The following is a 21,129-nucleotide window of genomic DNA, read 5'->3' on the forward strand; positions in this document are numbered from 1 at the left end:
CTCTCTTTCTCTCAAAATGATCAAAATTTTGCAAAACCCGAGGAATTCCTTCCCCTTCGTTTTCATCACCGCAGTGTTCAAAAGTTTTTTTTTTTGAAAAACTTAGGTTAATGCTATGAGTTTGGTGCGCAGGAGAGCAGGCGAGATGTACTGTCAGCCCATTCAAATTCTCTGGTCCTTATGCTGAAAGCAAGCATGAAGGTTGAGATAGCAACAGCTGTTTCAATCGGCTTTGTTGGTGTAACTGGCCCCTCGGTAGAGACAGACTCAAAACAAAAACAGATAATAATTACAAAACAAAACGGTGTTCGAGGCAACAACCCCAGAATCACCTGGTATTATATACAACGGGGACTGACTCGATACAACAAGACAGACCCTTAAGCAAAAAAAAAGACTGACTCAAGACAAAGAGACAGACTCAAAACACAAGACTGACTCGGCATCCAAGCCGGGATTTACAAAACTCGGTTTCACCGATGCTCAAAAATGCGTGCCAGACGCTTCATCCCAAAATGTACCAAATGTTGCCCGCAGGCGGTTCTCTTCACATACTCGCAGTATCTGAGCCCTCGAAATCCAACAACTGAGTGGTGACGGGCTTGCCTGAGGTAGGTGGTAGGATAACCTTATTATCAATCAAATCCTGCACTTCATGACGAAGGCGGGAACATCCATCGGTGCTGTGACCGGACTGCTGGTGGTACGCGCAGTACAAGGTAGCATCATGGGTGGCGGGGAGATTCTTCGGGAGCGGCCGGGGCTCCAAAGGCTTAAGATGCCCATTCTTCGCCAATATTAACAATGCCCTAGACAAAGGCATGTGGAGGTCGTGAAAGACCCTGCGCCCTCGGGGCAGGTACTTTGCAGTTTGAGGATTCTTGCCAGATGCGCTGGCGAAAGGATCGGCTGGCACTGCCTTGGCTTTTTGAACCTTTCCCGGTGCAGGGTTGGGAACAACAGGAACTGTCTGGGCATGACGGGGCCCATCTCGGTTTTCTGCCTGGCTTGAACCGCCTTTGGTTGGAGCGGGGAAAGCATCATCTATAGTTTTGGTCACTATTGCAGATGTTTGTTGCTTGTTCATCCCTCTGGCCTTCAGAGCCTCGACTGCCCACAGCAGTTGTTCAATGGGGTCGGCGTCTATCTTTGCCTTGTCCTTTCCCCTGGCCTCAGCCTGATCGAGGGTCTGGGTTGGTGCTGGCATGTCGTGGCTATAGCCGGAAGTCACCTCTGACTGGCTAAGCTCTATCACAATCCGCCCCAGTAGCGGGGGCTCCTGTGGTACAAAATTCCCGGCATACGGTGCCGCTGGCGGTGAAGCCGTCATTCCATAGGCGAGGTCTGCCACAGACCTTTGGAGATCGCCTATCATCCCCATCAATTCGAAGGTGGTGGGCTCACGAGCCTGGTATAACTGGGGAGCCCAAACCGGGTGCACAACGGGCGACCTGGGCGGGTATGACATACTGATATTGGCCTCACTCTGCGGAGCGGTCCCCTGCTCCGATATAGCTGCCATAACCACAATTTCTTCTGAACTCTGTGCCGCCATAAATCCTGCCTCAGCAAGGGGGAGACACTGACTATTCTGTTTCAACTCTGCGACTCTCTGAACTGAAAGGAAAAACAGACAGCATTTCAGCCCAAACTGATCAAACACGGGTGTAGCTAAACAACTGTACCCTACTGCTGATCACTGTTCCCAAATTTCTGTTCCCGAAAACTGAACCGATACCCGCGGATAACTGATTCCTGATAACTGATTCTCAACAATACTGATTCTGGTGCCCTCGGGCCCGATACTCAAACTCACAAATTGGTATATGCATTCCTGTAGAGATACACTCTAGAAGCACATAGCAAGTAAGAGAGAGCCAAAACACCCCTATGTTGGGGTAGGGTTTCCCTGTCCTATTTCGTCAGGAACTAGGGTTTCACTACGCACACAACGGTTTCAAACAACTTAGCATCGGGTAAGCAACCTGTCCTAGTTTGGAATGGTCACTATGGATTCCGAATATGCACTAGGTCGAATGGTCAAAAGGGTGCCCCGGAAAAAAACCGGGGTTTGTGTTCCCATGCTGTCAGAGCCCATAGCCGGTCAGCCTTATGGACATGCCTTGACAAGACAAGCCTCCAGCAAACCGTTCAGGAATGGCAGATGGCAAACACTGTGTTCCTAGGCGCACCAATGCACATGCAATGCAAAGAAACACATAAATGAGATCAAAACAGGATATCACGAGTTCGAGTCTAGCTCTCTAAATGTCCCCAGCGGAGTCGCCAGAAACTGTAACAGCGCCCGCGTGGGGCCTCGATGCTACAGTTCGGACTCGATTTGTGTCACGGTTCTAAATCTGAACCAAAGAGTCCAAATCTGGCAAATCGTTTTGAGAAACAGATTTTTTGAAAAAAAGTAGTGCCAAACATGGACTGCTTTGCCAGATACAGAGTCGCCACCTAAATATTTTTTTTTATGGGAGAATTTAGGAAACCCTGACTCGGTGCCGAAGGCCACATGTCCGTCATCACCGGAGTTGTCTCGGCTCGGGAGCTTGGGTACGATCGGGGAAGGTCAGCTATGAGCACCCCCTTTCGCCCGGTCCGAAGACCGGCCTCTACTAACCATGATATCCGTTTTTGAAAACTTTATGTGTTCTTAAACCAATTGTTAGCCTAGAATTACTATGTTATGCGCGCAGCAAACAAGTATAGACTAGATTGCCTAATTTGGAAATAAACATTGCATATCCGTTTGGTTTGAAAATGCTTTGGAATTTGCTACTCGCAAGTAGGCTAAAATACGGATTTCAACGAGTTTTTCCAACTCAAACAACCCAACCTTCACCCACAGGCATTCAAAGCAGTTTAACACATAAGCATCTAGCCACATGTTAAGCATGCTGTTATGGCAACATTCACACTCATGCGATATGCTAAAAGCAGAAATACTTACATAGTACTCGTGCCAAAACAAAGAACTTGTTAGCAAACATGCATGATCCAAGTCCATGTGAAGTGCCTAATGCATCGCATACAAAATGTTGCTAGAATAGGCTCGGCTATCCTAAACATGTCATGTGAAAATGCACAATTATCACGTATTCAGTTTGAAAATTGAAGTATTGATGCAATTAGCGTGATGTACCGAGCCTAATGCATGTAATACAAATGCATGGATGCACGCATGCATAGCATAAGGTATGCTAAAATAAATGTGACCTAATACTAACCATCAAAGCAGGTAAGTAAAAGGGAAGAAAGAAGTGGGGATTGGAAGATATTCACACACCCACACACACTTATTACAGATTTGCCCTCGCTCGGAGGGACCGAATAAATATTACAAATTAATTAACTACGCAAGCTAATTAATATTACAAATTAACTAATTTAATTAACAAATTAAATTAAATTAATTAAAGCAGGAAAGCGTCTCGGGAAACGCGCCACCATGCACAAGCTGCCTCTGTTTTCCTTCCTTTCCTCCTCTGGAGGCTGTCAAAGCCTCAGGACTACATCCTTGGACAGAGGGGATCATCACCGGCTGAATGGAACTTCCACCGGCAGTGTGGTATGGCCATCGGCACAAAATAGGGTCTGTCGGCAGAGAAAAATGTGCCGGTCGGCACATTACACTGCCGGTCGGCAGAGTATTCCTGCAGAACCTGCAACTCACAGCAACAAAGGGCAAAACAAGGCATGGCAGCATATTTCAAGGCATGTATGCATCAACCATGTCTCTTATCATTGTGATGACTCAAAGGGACATGTGCCTCGGTTCTTGGACCACCAATCATGCATTTCCATGCATGGTGGCCCAAAGAACCGAGTATGCATCTTTGATTTCAAATGTATGCACACCAATCAAACAAATAAGGCCCAATTCCTATCACCAATTCAAGGACCAAGGCATGCATGCGAAATGCAATGCAACCTAGGCATACAAGCTAGGAATGCAACATGGCATGGCAATCAACTCATGCAAGCATACAAGCATGCATATGGCAATACAAATGAGTGCAAAGATGGACTTAAACATGAATTAGGTGGCTCTAAAAAAGGCCTAAAACAGTAGCCAAAGTTCTATGAAATGAAGGCTAAATGGCATGCACACACACATGCACATAAGGGCCAACACTTAAGCACAAATCAAACAACATTCAAGCACACTTGAAAGGAGGAAACATGGATAATTGGCATGCAACACGAGCCCTAAAATCATGTTAGGATGGTGCCAAACCAAGCAACAAAATCAAGCCAAAACATGCAACAAATAGTCCAAGTGTTCAAAGCAAATCAATAAGGCATTGAACTACACTTAACATGACCAAACATGGCATGCATTATACAACTAAAAAACAGATTTTTTAGCATGTTAAAACAAGGCCAAAGGACTCCTTAGATGGCACCTAAGTGGCTCAAATTCAAAGGCATGCAAAGGCACCAAAACATGGAGCATTGCAAAACATGCTTTCAAAGCATTAAAGAGACATGCAAGGCAATCCAACAAGCATGGAAATGGGACTGAAATAGCATGTAGGATGATTCCAAATCATCAAAACAATGCAAAGATGGCATGCTACACATGCACACACTCAAGGCCAACAAGCCCAAATACAAAGGAGCTATATAATGCATGCAAAGATCAACCCAAACGACTATGGACAGAGCTAAAGCATGGCAAAATAAGCACATAAACTTCACAAATACAAGCCTAAAACATGCTCCAACTAAGGCTAACAACCTAAGGCACATTAAGGCATAAACATGGCATTACATGGCAACTATGCTAAGCATGCATGGAGTTCCAAAACCAACTTGAAATCATGTTATATCATGGATATATAAGCATGAAAAACAAACCAAACATGCTCAACACACACTCAAGCATAGGCTTCTTTAAGAGGCCAAAATGTGCCCTTTTCAAGGACAACAAGGAGAGGGGGTGGCCCTCTCCTTCTTGGGACTTCAAAGCATCATCTTCACCACTGAAATCCCTCAAGATTTCAGTGGTGAAGAGACCTCAACACCAAAATCCCGGAGCTAGCACAAAATGGCTCAAAATGAGGCCTTTTGAGGCCTAAGGGTGGTCAACACCCCTCAAACAACAAAACACTCTTAATAAACAATAAAGAGGGCCTAAAAACAGAACTTTTTTATGTTATACAACAAGCACAAAAACAGCTCTAAGATAGGTATAAAATCAAAGCAAAAATAAGGGAAAAAGGGACTAGTTTCTTACCCTTGTAGTCCTCTTCAACAATGGTGCTCCAATGGCCTTCTTGAGCTTGAATCTAACACCAAAATCTCAAAACACACTCTTTGGAACCTCAGCTCCAAGAGGAAGGTGAAACACTAGGTGTTTGTGTGCAATAGTAAGGCACAAAACACCTAGTGTGCAAAATGAGAGGGAAATAGAGATAGAAAGTGTATATCTAACCCTAACCCTAGAAAAACCAGAGCTCTTCTCTGTATTTCTCTCCCTCAAAAATGTCTAAGCTCTCTTCCTTTTGCCTTTTTAGAGAGAGCTCTCTCTATAAGCCTCTTGTAAAGCTTACAAGACAAGCTTTGCAAGAGGGAGATCCCTCCATACACGTGTATGGAGGGGAGCAAAAGTTATACAGCTGTCCAAAAATATCTGCAAAAGCAGATGAACAGCAATCGGCCGGCAAAAAATGCCATCTTGGCCAAACAAAGTGCCGACCGGCACAAAAAAGTGCTGACCGGCAACAAATAGTGCCGACCGGCAAACTAAATTGCCGGTGGCAGCAAAAACCAGCCGGTGGCATCTAGCCACTGCCGGTGATGGGTGGGGATGGTCTACAAGCCCCCACCCTGCCTCTCAAAGGCAAGATGCAAGTGTTTGGTGCAAAACCAGACACTAAACGGTCGAGTTCGGGGATCCTGAGGCGGGGCGCGCGAGCCGAGACCTCCGGGAACTCCAAACGAACACAAACATGGATAATCACCGAGTGTTCAAACGGTGACGTCCAAGTCTTGAGGACGGTCAAAAATGGGGTAACAGGGTGTGTGTTTGCTGTTATCGCACCATATCTTATACCAACTCCTTCAGTAGTGAGAGTTACCTTTTTGTTTTGCAATTTAGTTGCTAATGTGTTGATTAATAGGGATGCATTCCATTCATTTATCTCGTCTGCATGTGTATTGATTTTGGGGTTATAGTTGGCTCAGTCAACATCTCTTCTCTGTGTAGAGTCACCTATTGGTGGTGAGACTATTTTGAAGCAGGGATGTTGAGGTTGTCACATAGAGGTTGCCAGTTGCCGACTTTCTTTTGCATTTGTGTTTATTGACATGTCTAGTTTTAATGTTATTTTGGGTATGGACTGGTTGTCATCGTATCGGACTATCATAGGTTGCTACCGTTAGAGGGTTATTGTATGTACCTTGAGCAGTGATTACTTTTATTTCTTGCGGGACCGGATTGATAGAGTCTTATCACTTGTGTATGATCCGCGTGGACGGTGTGAACTTAGTTGCCTTCTTGCCAACTTCTTGAGTAGGGAGTGTGGTGAAGTCTGAGTTGAGTTGCCAAGGGTGGTTTGTGAATACTCGGACATTTTTTCCTGAGGATCTTACTAATTTACCACCTCATCGAGATATCGAGTTCTCTATTGATTTAGTGCCTGGCACGACACTAATTTCCATGGCACCGTATAGATTTGTTCTTGCCAAGTTGAGTGAGTTAAAGATTCAACTCCAAGAATTATTAGATGAGGGTTTTATCTGCCATAGTACTTCACCTTAGGGAGCACCGGAGCTCTTAGCCAAAAAGAAAGATGGTGCTTTGCTACTTTGTATAGATTATAGGAAGTTGAACCGGGTAACTATTAAGAACAAGTACCCAATGTCTCGTATAGATGATTTGTTTGATTAGTTAGAGGGGTCTTGTTGTTTCTCTAAGATAGACCTGAGATCGGGTTATCACCAGTTGAGAGTAAGGGAGGAGGATATCCAGAAGACGGCATTCCGTATGCGATATGGCCATTACGGGTTCCTAGCGATACCCTTTGGGCTAACCAATGCACAAGCTGTGTTTATGGATTTGATTAACCGGATCTTCCGTGAGTTCCTAAACTGTTTTGTGGTCATTTTTGCAAACGACATCTTGATTTACTCACCTTCTAAGGAGGAAGAGCACGAAAAACACTTGTGAGTGGTGCTAGAGTTGCTTAGAGCCCACAAATTGTATGCTATGTTTGGAAAATGTGAATTCTGGTTGAGAGAAGTTAAGTTCTTAGGCAATGTGGTATCCGGGGAAGGGATGACTGCAGATTCATCCAAGATAGAGGCAGTGCAAGATTGGAAACAACATAAGAATGCTTTTGAGATCCGTAGTTTCTTGGGATTGGTCGGGTATTACCATTGGTTTGTGAAAGATTTCTCTAGATTAGCTTCATCGTTAACTAGACTGACGAGGAAGGGAGTTAAAGTTTGTGTGGAATGAGACTTGTGAGAAGTCTTTTCAAGAGCTTAAGGTTAGACTTACCACTGCTCTAGTATTGATTATTCCGGAGAGGTGTTTGGGCTATTCGGTTTGGGCTATTCCGGAGAAGGTTTTTGTTGTGTTTTGATACAAAAGTGAAAAGTAGTAGCCTATAGCTCGCGGCAGTTGAAAACACATGACATGAACTACCCTACTCATAACCTAGAGTTAGCAGCGATGATCTTTGCCTTAAAGATTTGGAGGCATTACCTGTATAGTGAGAAGTTTGAAGTGTTTTCTGATTACAAGAGTCTGAAATTTCTGTCTACACAGAAAGACTTGAATCTGAGACAGAGGAGATGGATAGAGTTCATGGAGGATTATGACATTGAGTTACATTGCCATTCGGGGAAGGCCAATGTTGTGGTCAATGTATTGAGTAGGAAATCTATCAGCATCGTAGCTTGTATTGCCATCCAGAAATAGAAAGTATTGGGTGTTATCGGTGAGTTTAACTTGCATCTTAGCGAGTCTGTTTAGTCAGCAACCTTGTTTTCAGTAGTTGCACAACCTACACTTGTGAACCAAGTGATAGAAGCACAAAGAGGTGACCTTGATGTAGAATCCCTCTAGGAGAAGATCTCTAATGGGAAAGTGGAAAGAGGTTTGAACATGTACTCTAACTCGAGTGTTAGGTACCTTGACTGCCTCTTCATGCCGGAATCTTGCCAAGAGTTTCACCATTTATGCCTTGCTGTGCGTCCGGGAGGCACAAAGATGTATCACGGCTTTAAACGCCAGTTTTGGTGGAAGGGAATGAAAAAGGATGTGGTTGTGTTTGTGTCAAGATGCCTTATGTCAACAAGTGAAGGCCAAACATCAGAGGCCAACGGGTTTGTTGCAACCCTTGCCAGTAGCCAAGTGGAAATGGGAGCATGTCACGATGGATTTTGTTGTGGGCCTTCCGAGAACTCAACGGGGTAGTGATGCAATTTGGGTGGTAGTTGACCAGCTAACCAAGTCAGTGCACTTTATACCTATGCGTGTGAGTGACTTGGTAGATCATCTTACCGACCTCTATATTAGGGACATAGTGAGGTTGCACGAGGTCCCTGTGATGATTGTCTTTGATAGAGATCTGCGTTTCACGGCTAGGTTACGGCAGAGCCTACAGAGTGTCTTGGGCACAAGATTGACTTTTAGTATTGCGTATCATCCTCAGACTGACGGGCAGTCCGAGCGTACTATTCTGATCCTTGAGGATATGTGTTCTTGACTTTAAGGGGTCGTGGGAGAAACACTTGCCTTTTGTGGAGTTTACCTATAACAATAGTTTTCAATCGAGTATTGGCATAGCACCGCTTGAGGCCTTGTATGGTCGACCGTGTAAATCCCCTATATGTTGGGTCCAAAGTTAGTCCGGGAAACGGTGGAGAAAGTTGCACTTGTTTGTAAGATGTTGGCTACTACCCAGAGTCGCTAGAAACGTTATGTTGACCATAGGAGGAGACCCTTGTCCTTTGAGGTGAGAGACCATATCTTCTGGAAGATATCACCTCGGAGGGGTTTGATGAGATTTGGAAAGAGTGGAAAGTTGTCTCCCCGATTTATTGGGCCTTTTGACATCCTTTAGCGGATTGGAGAGGTAGCTTATCATTTGGCCTTGCCGCCACAGCTTTCTGGGATTCATGATGTGTTTCATATTAGTATGTGTAGACACCCCATTTTTGACCATCCTCAAGACTTGGACGTCATCGTTTGAACACCCGATGATTGTGCTCGCTCGTGTTCGTTTTGAGTCCCTGAAGATCTCGGCTGAGCGCCTTGCCTTGGAGCTTCTAATCTTGTCTGTTTTGTGCTTGGTTGTGGACCAAGAGCTTGTTGCTTCACTTCTGGAGGAGAGGGTGACCTGTTGGCCATCCCCCTAGCTTACTGGCCATGACTTGTGCCTGCCGGCCAACAGTGGTGGCCGGTCGGCTACATTGATGGCCAGTCAGTCACCTAAAGTGGTCGTTGGCCTTTTTCTTCTTTTTCAGATATTTATTTGCCAGCTGCTATCCACTGATGCTCATCTCCATACACGTGTATGGAGGGATGAAGACAAGCTTGTAGCTTGTTTTTCTATATAAGGGGAGGTCTCTCCCCCATTTGAAGGGTTAGAAAAATTTTGTGAGCAAAATTTCCTCTCTCTCTCTCTCTCTCTCTCTCTCTCTCTCTAGAATCCTCTCTCTCTCTCTCTCTCCATATTTTGTGCTTGAAAGTGGGAATTCTCTACATATTTGCATACAACCCCTTGATCGAACACCTTCATCTTGGAGCTAAGGTTCTTAGAGGCCTTGTTTGAGCTTCTAAGGTTGGTTGTAGCTCAGAATTTTGGCTGTTTGTTATTGTGCTTCAAAGGTATAAGACTTACCTCTTTAAAGCTTTGTTTTAATCAATAGCTTGGCCATCTTTTTACACTGTTTTGACCTGGTTTTTCAACTATAAAAAAACTCTATTTTTAAGGTTCCAAAATGATGGTTTAAGCCTTGTTGAGTTAGGGGGGTTGTCTCCTCTTTTGCTCATTGGCTTGTGAAGCCTTTTGTACTCTCTTTCAAAGATTTTTGAAACAACTCTTTTTGGCCTTTTAACCACTGAATTCTAGGAGAATTTCAGTGGTAAAAATTTGGTTTTGAGGTTCACAATAGAAGGGGGTGGCCTCCCCTCCTTGTGTCTTGTTTGCAAGTGTAGATGGCCTAACATGTGAGCATGTTTTTCTACCCTTTTGTGACTTGATCTTAGCATGTTTTAGGCTTTGTTTTGACTTGTTTCAACTCTATTTTGGGATGGTTGGTTCACTTGAAGCTTGATCTTTGTACTTGTAGTGCAATTATGCTTACTAGTCTAGCATGCCTAATGAGTTAGCCAATTATTCTAGCTTGTGTTAGCTTGACTCCAGCACATTTTTGACATGCTTTAACTCTGTTTTGAGTGGTTTTGGTCATATGAGCCTTGTTTTGCGTGATTATAGTGCAAATGCCTTCACTAGCTTAGTGTTTTAAGGCCTCTAACATGTTTTTCTTGAGATGATTGCATGTGGTAACATCATTTTACATGTGATTTCAGTGCATATAGCTCTTTCACACTCTCACTTGTTTCACTCTTTCATTGCTTTTGAGAGTTGTGCCTTGAGCCTTGTTTGTAGCCTAACATGTGAGCATGTTTTTCTTGCCTTTTGTACTTCCATCTCAGCATGTTTTAGCCATTGTTTTGGCATGTTTTAGCTCTATTTTGAACTAGTTTGGTCATTTGAGTTTGATATTGCATGCCTCTAGTGTAGTGCTCTTCACTAGTTAAATGCGTTTGGCCTTTGAACATGTCGTACATGAGTTGTTTACATGTTGTAGTATCCATTTTCATGCCATTTCAGCACTAAAATATCTGCCACCACCCTCATTTTTTCACTTTTCCATTTTCTTTGAGGTTGGTTAGCCTTGAGGTTGTGTTTAAGCTTGAGATTGAGACTTGTGCTTAATGGTTTTAATCCTCTTTTGAGGGTTTCTACTAACCAACGGCGTGATCTCTCTCATATCCTAAATCATCCTTTGGTTGACCCCTCTCACATTAGAGGACAATCACATTGGACTTAATCGGTTAAAGGACTAATCGGTAATATAAAATGTGTAAACAAAATGAACCAAATAAAACTTGAGCAAGATAAGCATGTTTGTGTTGCATTGCATGTGTTTGGATTGGACGTTAATCCAAACATAAGAAAAATAAGACGTTTTATACTCGAAGTGATGAACGTGGCACTTTTCTTGGTCGTCGACACCCTTGATCATGCGTGATAGGGTGGAGGTCCTTCGAGTCTCATTTGCGCATTCATTAAGCTTGTGCAAGCTTGGTTTTCTAGCCATCATGCATTGAAAATGCTTGGTTGGTGGCTTGAGAGCCAAGTACTACACTCCTTTGAGCTTGAGAAATGATAAGGAGGGTGACAGTACACATATTTCTTGAAAAATGCATTGCTCTGACTCTGTTGCTCTCTGTTGCAGCAAAAACAAAAGTTTGGAAAAAGCAGTGGCCGACCGGCCACTTGTAGAGCCGACCTGCCAGTTAGGGTGGCCGACAGCCACTTTTTCTGGCCGACCAGCTACAAGTGAATTTTTGTGCAAAGTGTTCCTGTGTTGGAGCAGTGGCAATCTGGAAGTTGGTACAGTTTTCAGTGATTAGAGCGAGTGCAAACAGAGGCAGCCAATGGCAAGGCAATGGATATTCGGAAGGAAGCCAACCGAGCATGCATGTCTCCCTCGCTTGTGAGGCCACTTAATTGCTTTATTAGCTAGTTGTAGCTAATTAATACAAGTGTTGTAATTAATAAGTTTAATTCGTTTTGTAATATTTTAATTAGCTTAGCATAGCTAGTTATTCAATTGTGTTGTAATTGTTAATTAGCTAGAATAGTTCATTAGTTCGTTTTGTAATAATTAGCTTAGCTTATTCATTCGGACCCTCCTTCGAGAGGGCGCAATATTGTAATAAGCGTGCGTGCGTATGTGCATGTCTTCCAACCCCACGTCTTTCTCTCTTTTATTTAACCGCTTTCGATGGTTATTTAGGGACACATTTTGATTAGCATACCTTATGCTTGCATGTTCGCATCATTCATCTGTCTTGCATGCACCAGGCTCAGCGCATCATTCAAACTGCATCATATTTCAATACTTATTTGAATACATGTATCAAATTGTTGCGTTCATATGCCATCTTAGATAGCCGAGCCTATTTAGTTGCATTATTGTATGTGTTGCATTAGGCATTTTGTATAGTTAGGATCATGCATATTTCTAACTAGCTTTTGTTTTGGCTTGGAGTACATTGTAAGTTTTACGCTTTAGCATACTTGCATGAGTGTGAGTGTTACCATGATAGCATGTTTGCTATGAGGCTATTTGCTTAAGTGATTAACTGCATGAATGCTTGCGGATGAAGGCTTAGTTGCTTGAATTGGGACAATTCGATGATTGTGAGTTTTAAGCCCATTTTGCGAAGTGGCAAATCATGTTTTAAGCCCACTTGAGGGTGGCAAATCCGCGCTTTAGCCCACTTGCGAGTGGCATTTTCAAACCATTTTCGAAAGCAAACATAAGTCGAATTCGTTCCAATTCTCGCGGTTTTAGTCTATACTTGCTTGTGTGCATCACATAGTAACATTAGCTAATAACCAGTTAAGAACACATGAGGTTTATAAAACAACATATCATGCTTAGTAGAGGCTGATCCTTTGATCGGGCGAGTAGGGGTGCTCATTTTAGGACCTTCCCCTCTCGTACCCATGTTTCCGAGCCGAGGCAACTTTGGTGATGACGGACACATGGCCTTTGGCACGAGTCAAGGTTTTCTAAATTTTCCAAAAACAAAATATTTAGGTAACGACTCTGTAATCTGGCAAAGCAGTCCATTTTTTATGCTTTTTGATTCAAAATCGATTTTTCAAAACGATTTGTCGGATTTGGACTCTTTGGTGTTTATCAGTCTCACGTTGCACTTTGTGAGATTAGATTCAGAACCGTGACAGGAGTCCAAACTGTAGGACCAGTTCGAGCTCTCCGAAAGGGGGCGCGAAGAAAGTCAAGCTACAATATGCTTCGAAAATGTAAGCCGGATCCATCGCACGTGTTGGATTGGACGAACTTAGAGGTAGATGAAGATGCCACGTATGAGGAGAGACCGGTGAGAGTCTTGGATAGTCGGGACCAAGTCTTGCAAGGCAAGACAATTCCCTTGGTTAAAGTATTGTGGAAACATCACGGGGTTGAGGAAACAACTTGGGCATGTGAGTTGGAGGTCCGTGAGAAGTACCTGGACTTGTTTGTTGATGCTTGATCATGTGTTGAAATTTTGATTATATTAATGAAATATGAAAACATTGTATATGTTTTGAAAATATGAAAACATTGTATATATTGTATATGTTTTGGAAACACGAATTTAATGTAAAGATTGTATATGTTTTGGAAAAATGTGAATTGTGCTTTCAATGTTGGAACTTGTTTATCGAGTTAATGAGAATGGGTGACCAGAGAATACGTCATGGTGATGGAATTGATTAATTATCTTTATTGTGATCGATTTAACATAGTTTTAAAACTTGGTTTGAAATTTCGGGGACGAAATTCCTTAAGAGGGGAGATTATAGCAATTTTGGTTTTAATCCAACTCTTTTGCATCTTAGACTCGGGTTTCGTGGTGTCGTACTGTCGTTTATGCCTTTTCCATTCATATTTCCTTGAGTTTGGCTATTGGATTGTAATGGTTGCGTTTAGAATAGGTTGGTTGCTTGGTTTTCAAATTTTTGTTGCCCAGAATTTTACTCCTCCGCTCAAGCGACACTTCTTGCGCTTGAGCGGGCTTTGCGAACTCTCAGTACTTTTACAGGTTTGCAAAACTACTGAGAGGGTGTATTCTACGCTCGAGTGGTGCTTTCTGCACTCGAGCGGTCTCAGCACCAGTGGCCTTTCTTGCACTCGAGCATTGGTCTGTTGTCTTCAAAACTACTGGGAGTGTGCATTCTGTGCTCGAGCGTCACTTCTTACGCTCGAGCAGAACAACTTATTGTGTCTGATGCTCGAACGTCACTTCTTGCACTCAAGCAGATTGTGTGTATATTAGTTCGCAGCAGCACCTTTTTACATCACTTTTTTATATCTTTTTTTCTCAAAACCCTAAATCTAGAGCCTCTCTCTCTAAAACTCACACTCTCTCTACAATTTCACCTAGATCCGTTAGTTTCTCTACCCTAGTGTCTTTGGAAAGAGGTAAAGCGTCTCAAAAGCTCCACTTTGGTTCGAACAAAACTTGGTTTCGGCGTCTTTAAAGTTTCTTTCTTCCTTTACTCGTCTTCTAAACTTAAGGCAGGGATTTTCTACGTTCTCTATGGTTTTTAACTTGGTTATCTGTTATTGTATAAGTAGTATGGTGATTTTGGAGGATTTTGAATAAACCTAGGGTTTTCGTTTAAAATCAAAATAGGAGTTTTCAAATGTATGTATTAAAAATGGTCATGGAAGTAGATGTGAGGTTGCATTGTGATAAATTTGTTGATTTTGATAGTCGGGATGGATTTTGGAAAAAAAATGGAGTTTTGTCCTAAAATGTCTCAAATAATTATTTTGTATAAATAAATGAAATTGGTATTGGGGTTATGAAATTGGATGGATGTTTATATGAATGGTAGAGTTGGATATGTGTTACCTCTCAGCGATGGAAGTTTGGATAATTTATCTATCTTGGAGATTGTATATTTGTTTAGAATATCTGTTTGGGTTATCAGTGGAGGATAGCTATGATTGTTGTAGAAATTGCATGAGGATTGGGGGAATTGAAACTAATCTCTTATCCGTTGTCATTGAATATGACTATGTCTTTGATACATTGTAAATGTATGATGTCTGGCAGAAGAAAGGGGATGTACTCTATGTTTGGGAGAAGAAAAGGGATTGATTCCAGTAAATTAAGTTGGCATGTATGTTCAAGGTGAACGTCCTGAAAACCAAGCATATACATGGGTGCCGATTCCCACGGACGAAATGCCCGTAAAATGGCAAATGGAAGTGTTTGTATAATAGTTGTGTTGGTTAGAGACTCACTGAATTGCATCCTCAGTTTGGTTGTCTGAATAAAACGGAAATGACACTTGAATTGTGATAAAATAGATTGAGATATAAATTTGACATAGTAAGATTTCTCAAAAGTGTTGTGAATGATTTTTATCATGGACATTGTATACGGTTATTACACTTATATCATTGTTAAGATTCATATATTTTGTTAGATTATTCCTGCTGGGTTTTGGCTCACCCTATATGGAAAAAACATTTTAAAGTGTTGGTGATATGCCTCCACCAAAGGCAATAGCTTGGCAGCAATCGGAGCTGAAGGCTTCTCTTTTGTGTATTATATTATTGTTTTGATTCAAGCTAAGGGCTTTACATGTATTGGATTTATATCCGCTTTTGTTGTAACCAAACATGGTCTTGGAAAGATGTAAGCCTATAGGGCATTTATTTTGTTAAACTCTTTTGTACCATTAACTCTCACGAAATGAAAGAACATTACACTCTGATTCATATTGTTATTTACATATGATCTTTAATGGATTTATGACATTTATTTCGAGGCGTGACATAATTCAAGTTAGATTCGCATCTAAACACTCACAACCTCACTGAAACAAAAGAGCGAATAAAATTACAACTAAAAGGAGTTTTGTTAAATGAGATTGCTAATTATAGAATCCTATCAGGTTTATTGACTTTTTTGACTTTTGTGAGAGAAAAAGTGAAATGATTATAGTTTGGATATAACATTTTGTCTTATTAGCTTATTTAACCAAATTTGTCTTTTGTGTTTTTTTGTCTAAAAAGCCAATATAATTTCAAATAACTATTTTTTGTATTAGTATTTCAAATCCATCGTAATAAAGTTCTTTAATATGCGTTTGAAACACTTAGGTAAATTATCATATCTAAATATAAACTTTATTTTATTTTATTTTATTTTTATTTCTTCCACAATGATAGCCTTACGATGTGTTTAGCTCATGAATTTGAGTAAGAATTTGAAAAGAAAAGAGAAAAAATAAATAAAATATAATTATACTTTACCTACATTTCAAAGACATTTTCTATTTCTATTTTCAAATCCTCCAAAATTTATGAATCAAACACATCCTTAATGTATGTTGTGTTTTCTCATTAATTACAAATTCTACATAAATAATGTCATATCATATTCCGAAAGACAATTAATTATTTTCCTCTTTCTTCCACTGTTAGCTGCAAGAACACTTCTTTGGTTCCATCTTGGACCAGTTCATTTTCTACCAATTTCAACTATGTTTCATGTCTAAAATTCAAATAAAACTCACTTATTCTGCTAACTCAAACACTCAAGAAAGTTTTTTGGAAAGTACAAAGTACAGTATTAATATTTATCAACATGAAAGAATGAACAATACTACCATTAGCTAAAGAATTTTTATTAGCATAGTTGAATTAAAATAAAATAAAAAAAGACCATACATTAATTCAAAAAAATAATAATTATTGTTATATTGATCTATTAAAATTAGGTATCTCAAGTTGTATTTGACATTTTGTCATGATACAAATAAAAGGATAACCCGTTTCTATTTTCAAATTATAAACAAATAATAATGGATAAATTTCATATAAAATATCATGTCAAACATACTCAATAACTCAATATCTCTATTTTTATAATTTTGGACTCGTGAAGCCTTATAATTTTGAGACTATCTTACTCATTACTTAGGCCAAGTTTGACAACTCAAAAATAATCCATCTTTTTATTTTTTTTCCATCACATCACCTCTCTACTTTTCTGCACATCTTTTCGTAAAAAGATAAAAAATAAACTTATTTAGGTCATCACAAACAACCCCTTAGTATAATGTAAGAGCTTTTTTTTTTTTTTTTTTTTTGGTGTAAAAAAGGAAAAATTTTGGAAGTACGACCGCTCCTTATGCCCCTTCTAGATCCATTATTGTCTTCTGGTATGTAAGCAAATAATTCAAAGCCATGATTATTGCAAATTTTCTATTCACGTGCTTGATTCTTTTTGCAAGATGATAGATCTTAGGTCATGAATGTACTGGGTAAGAGGGTGGCAGGTGTGACCACCACCCTAAAATTTTGAAAAATTATTTTAAATGTAGTAGTATTGATTCTGAATATATTTAAATTATAACGTTTGCCTTCCTAAGGTATCTTCGAAAATTTTATTACCAACTCGATAAGATATTATCATAGTTGTAGCCCAAAAAAATGTGGAGAAAATCAATTTAGGGCACACGTTAACGTTTGCCATATTTGCAAGAATTGAACAACCATTTTAAAATAATGATTAAATTACTTGATCCTTAACTCTGATATTGATCTTATGGATGAATATAGATTTTTCAAAATTGATGGCATTTGCAAATTTGAAAATAGATGTTAACCTAATGATTTAATAGAGTAAAGAAATTGCATTTGAAACTGTTCACAGATATCTTCATAGAGAAAGATATTCGCAATTGTCAACTATTTGTGAATTGTACTAAGGTCTCGTTAGGGAACATGATTTTTTAGTAATTTTTTAATTTTTTGACTAAAATATGATACAAAAAATATGTTTGAGATAACTTTTTGATTTTTTACGAAAAGATATGCAAAAAGTAGAGAGAAAATGAAATTTTGACTTTTTAATATAGGTTGTTGGCTTTTTGATTTTTTTTTTGATAATTTTTTGACTTTTAACAAATTATGATGCAGGATAATTTTCTAACAAATTATCTAGTCACATGATTTATTTTGTATTATAATAATATTTTTGTAATTTATATAAGACATGTAACATAAATATTTAATGACATAGTTTTCTGATATTTTTTATATTTTGTATTGGTAAAAACTAATATTGCATTCACATATTTTTTTTACAAAAATTTTGATAACATGTTAATCTTTTTAAAGTTAAAATCTTGCAACTGTCCTTTTACTGTAATAAAATTGGATGAAATAACAATTCCATCGTAATGTAGGTATTTGGAAAGGTACTATTTTTGTAAGTTATTTTAATTTTAGACTATTTTAGTATATTAAAATTTTTGTATTTAGAAAGATAATTAGATTTTTTTTTATAATTAAATATGATGTTTATAAGAAAAAAAAATTATAAATTTAATGTGACATTTTATCTTATTTACTATTTTAATCTATTTTATTTTTTTTTATAAATTTTAAGTTAAATCAGACTATTTTTTTTTTCCTTGCCAAACACCCCCATCGTCCATTCATCTAAGAAAAATGCTCCCGGCCTCTAAACGTTCACCACTAAATTAGCATTAATGACGTGGCTGCCTACGTGGAAAACGGATGCGAACTCGCCCATTTCTCTCTCTTTCTTATTCATTTCAAATTTCAAATTCATTTTCAATACACAACACATTTGAAGACTGTCTTTATTCTTCCTTCTCTTCTCCGAAGCTCTGCAACACCAGCGACCCGACCGGACGAGTGCGGCTCTCCAACCCCGGCAACGATCGAGGTTGAACGCAGCTTCTACAGCCCCGGCGACCCGACGAGCGCAACTTCTGACGACCGACGACGACCGAGTCTCTCTCCGTCTTCCCATCGGACTCGCTTCTCTCGACTCTCCGTGTTTTCTCGACAGATCTGTGTGCACAAGTCAGTGAAATAATTTCTCTCTCTCTCTCTCTATATATATGCCCTAATTTGTTGAAGACAGATTGTGACTTTGACTTTGATTTAAAATTAGTCCTAATTTGCTTAGTCCTTTGATTTATATATGTTTGTTGTACCAATTTTCGTAAGAGTCGGAAGCTCTTGCCTCCCCTGCATTACGCCATTAAAATCCATGAACGATGCACTTTTAAATAGAAGGAAAATAGTATTATCAGAACCGGCAGATTAACATGAGGAAAAAAAGCACAGCTTCAAAAAATAAGCAATGTGGTTATAGAATTGGTCCTTAATCATATATTTATATATGCTTTGTATAAGAATTCAGAAGTCCCATCATATGTATGCATGTATACACTTAGTAGAACAAATGCTTCAAGGATAAATTAGTTTATCATGGTCCAAAATGATCAGACTAGCACCATATTCAGTAGTTTACTTTTTTTCCTACTGACTATTTTGACTGATGTTAGGAACAATAAATCTACCACTGCGACAGATTGTGACTTTGACTTTGATTTAAAATTAGTCCTAATTTGCTTAGTCCTTTTATTTATATATGTTTGTGGTACCAATTTTCATAAGAGTCAGTAGCTCTTGCCTTCCCTGCATTGTGCCATTGCTGCCAGATTGGCTTTTGTTGGCTACTAAAAAATTGAAGCTTGCCTCACCATCCACAGACCTAGACTGTCAAGGTTGTTTGGAAGAACCTTGAGTCATCTATGACAATAACAAATCATAATTAATTATGTGGTGGCATTAAGGCACAAGATAGATCAAGATCCAGATATGTTAGGATTTAACAAAAATTAGAAATGGAGGTAGGTTATCAATTTTGGGATCAAAGAGTTACATAAACAAAAGTAGAGTACATATTTTAATGTGTGCATGAATGGTTTCTTGTCGGTATATGTCTCTATTATATGTCTATATCTACTAATGCTGCATAATGCATTAATTAAGAGGTTGGTCTAAATTACATCCGTACTGTTATAAGGTGACTACTTTTACATAATTCAAATGCAATTAATCAATGTAGCATGGTTTAATATTATTAAGCTCCAAGAAATTAAGAATATACTATTGAACTTCCATTCTTTAAGGAAATGTATGATCATTTGTAATTCATAATTCCAAGTTTCCTTATATTACAACATCTAGATGTGGTGGAATGCAAATATTATAACTTCGAGATGTGTACATCAGGAAGCAATTAGTAATTGATGAAGCACTAAGTAATTTATATTAATTTCTTGCATATGTTTATGATAAGATCTATGCTGCCTATATTAGGTATTAGGGTGGGTTTTGGTTTTGAAATGTAGATTTTTTATGATGCATGGCGATTCAAGGTTTTCAAGTTTAATGATATAGCCTTCTATGGTATGTTATATAAGATTTGAAATCAATGTATCTTATTAATCAAAAAAAGAAATCAATATATTTCAAAGATCAATTTCGCAGGATGGCCTTAGGCTCCACCTAGATAGATATGCATTTCAAATCAATACATTCTAGTAGACATCATACTGATTTCAGCCTTCCCAGCAGACATTATACACATGATTCCAACACCTAGTCCCCAATTGAAAGTTGAATTGTCTATAAGGAATAATATGAATTAGATATGTACAAGTAGAATTCAAAGCTGTCAAAACTGTTGTACTCTTTTGTGGTAGAAACTACCAGAGAAAGACCAATTCATCACGAACTAACAAACCAAAATAGGTGCAAATATGCAGAAATTATAAGTTATTCGCTGTGAGAATGTAAACCATCTGATGACACATTTTTGTATCAATGACTTCACAAAACATTTAACCTAGTGATTTCAACAAACATGAATGGTGTTGCCACCCTGTTCACTCACTGGATTCTTTTGCATATATATGTCAGCCCAATGAGCAATATATGAGTTTGATTATACAATTAAGTATATATGGCAATCGATGTTACATTTATAGGTGATAATGTCAACTTCATGTGTTAACGGCAGTACCTCAAATCAATTGACGTTTTGCACCAGAAATTGTCCTCAATGTCGGAAAAAAGCAATCATTCTAATTTCAGAGACGGAATGAAACAAGAATAAGCTATTTTATTGTTGTCCTGATTGCAGTGGGTTTATTGCATGGTGCTTGCCTACAAATTCACAACGTAGGGAGGAAGGACAAGTGCGAATGGACAATACACCAACTGTCACCGAACAACTTCAAAGTATGGGCGAACATCTTCGATTCCAAAGCGAACAACATCAATTTCAGAACGCGCAGATGCAAAAATTGCAAAGAGACATAAATAGAAATTCGTGTTGTATTAATGGGATCTTCATCTTGCTTGTAATTGGTGTTATATTAATTATGAAGATGTAATAAGTTTTTATACAAGTTAGAACATGTAATTGGTGTTGTATTAATTATGAAGATG

The sequence above is a fragment of the Camellia sinensis genome, chromosome 4 (assembly GCF_055761805.1).
Source record: "Camellia sinensis isolate YWXY chromosome 4, ASM5576180v1, whole genome shotgun sequence".
Lineage (NCBI taxonomy): Eukaryota > Viridiplantae > Streptophyta > Magnoliopsida > Ericales > Theaceae > Camellia > Camellia sinensis.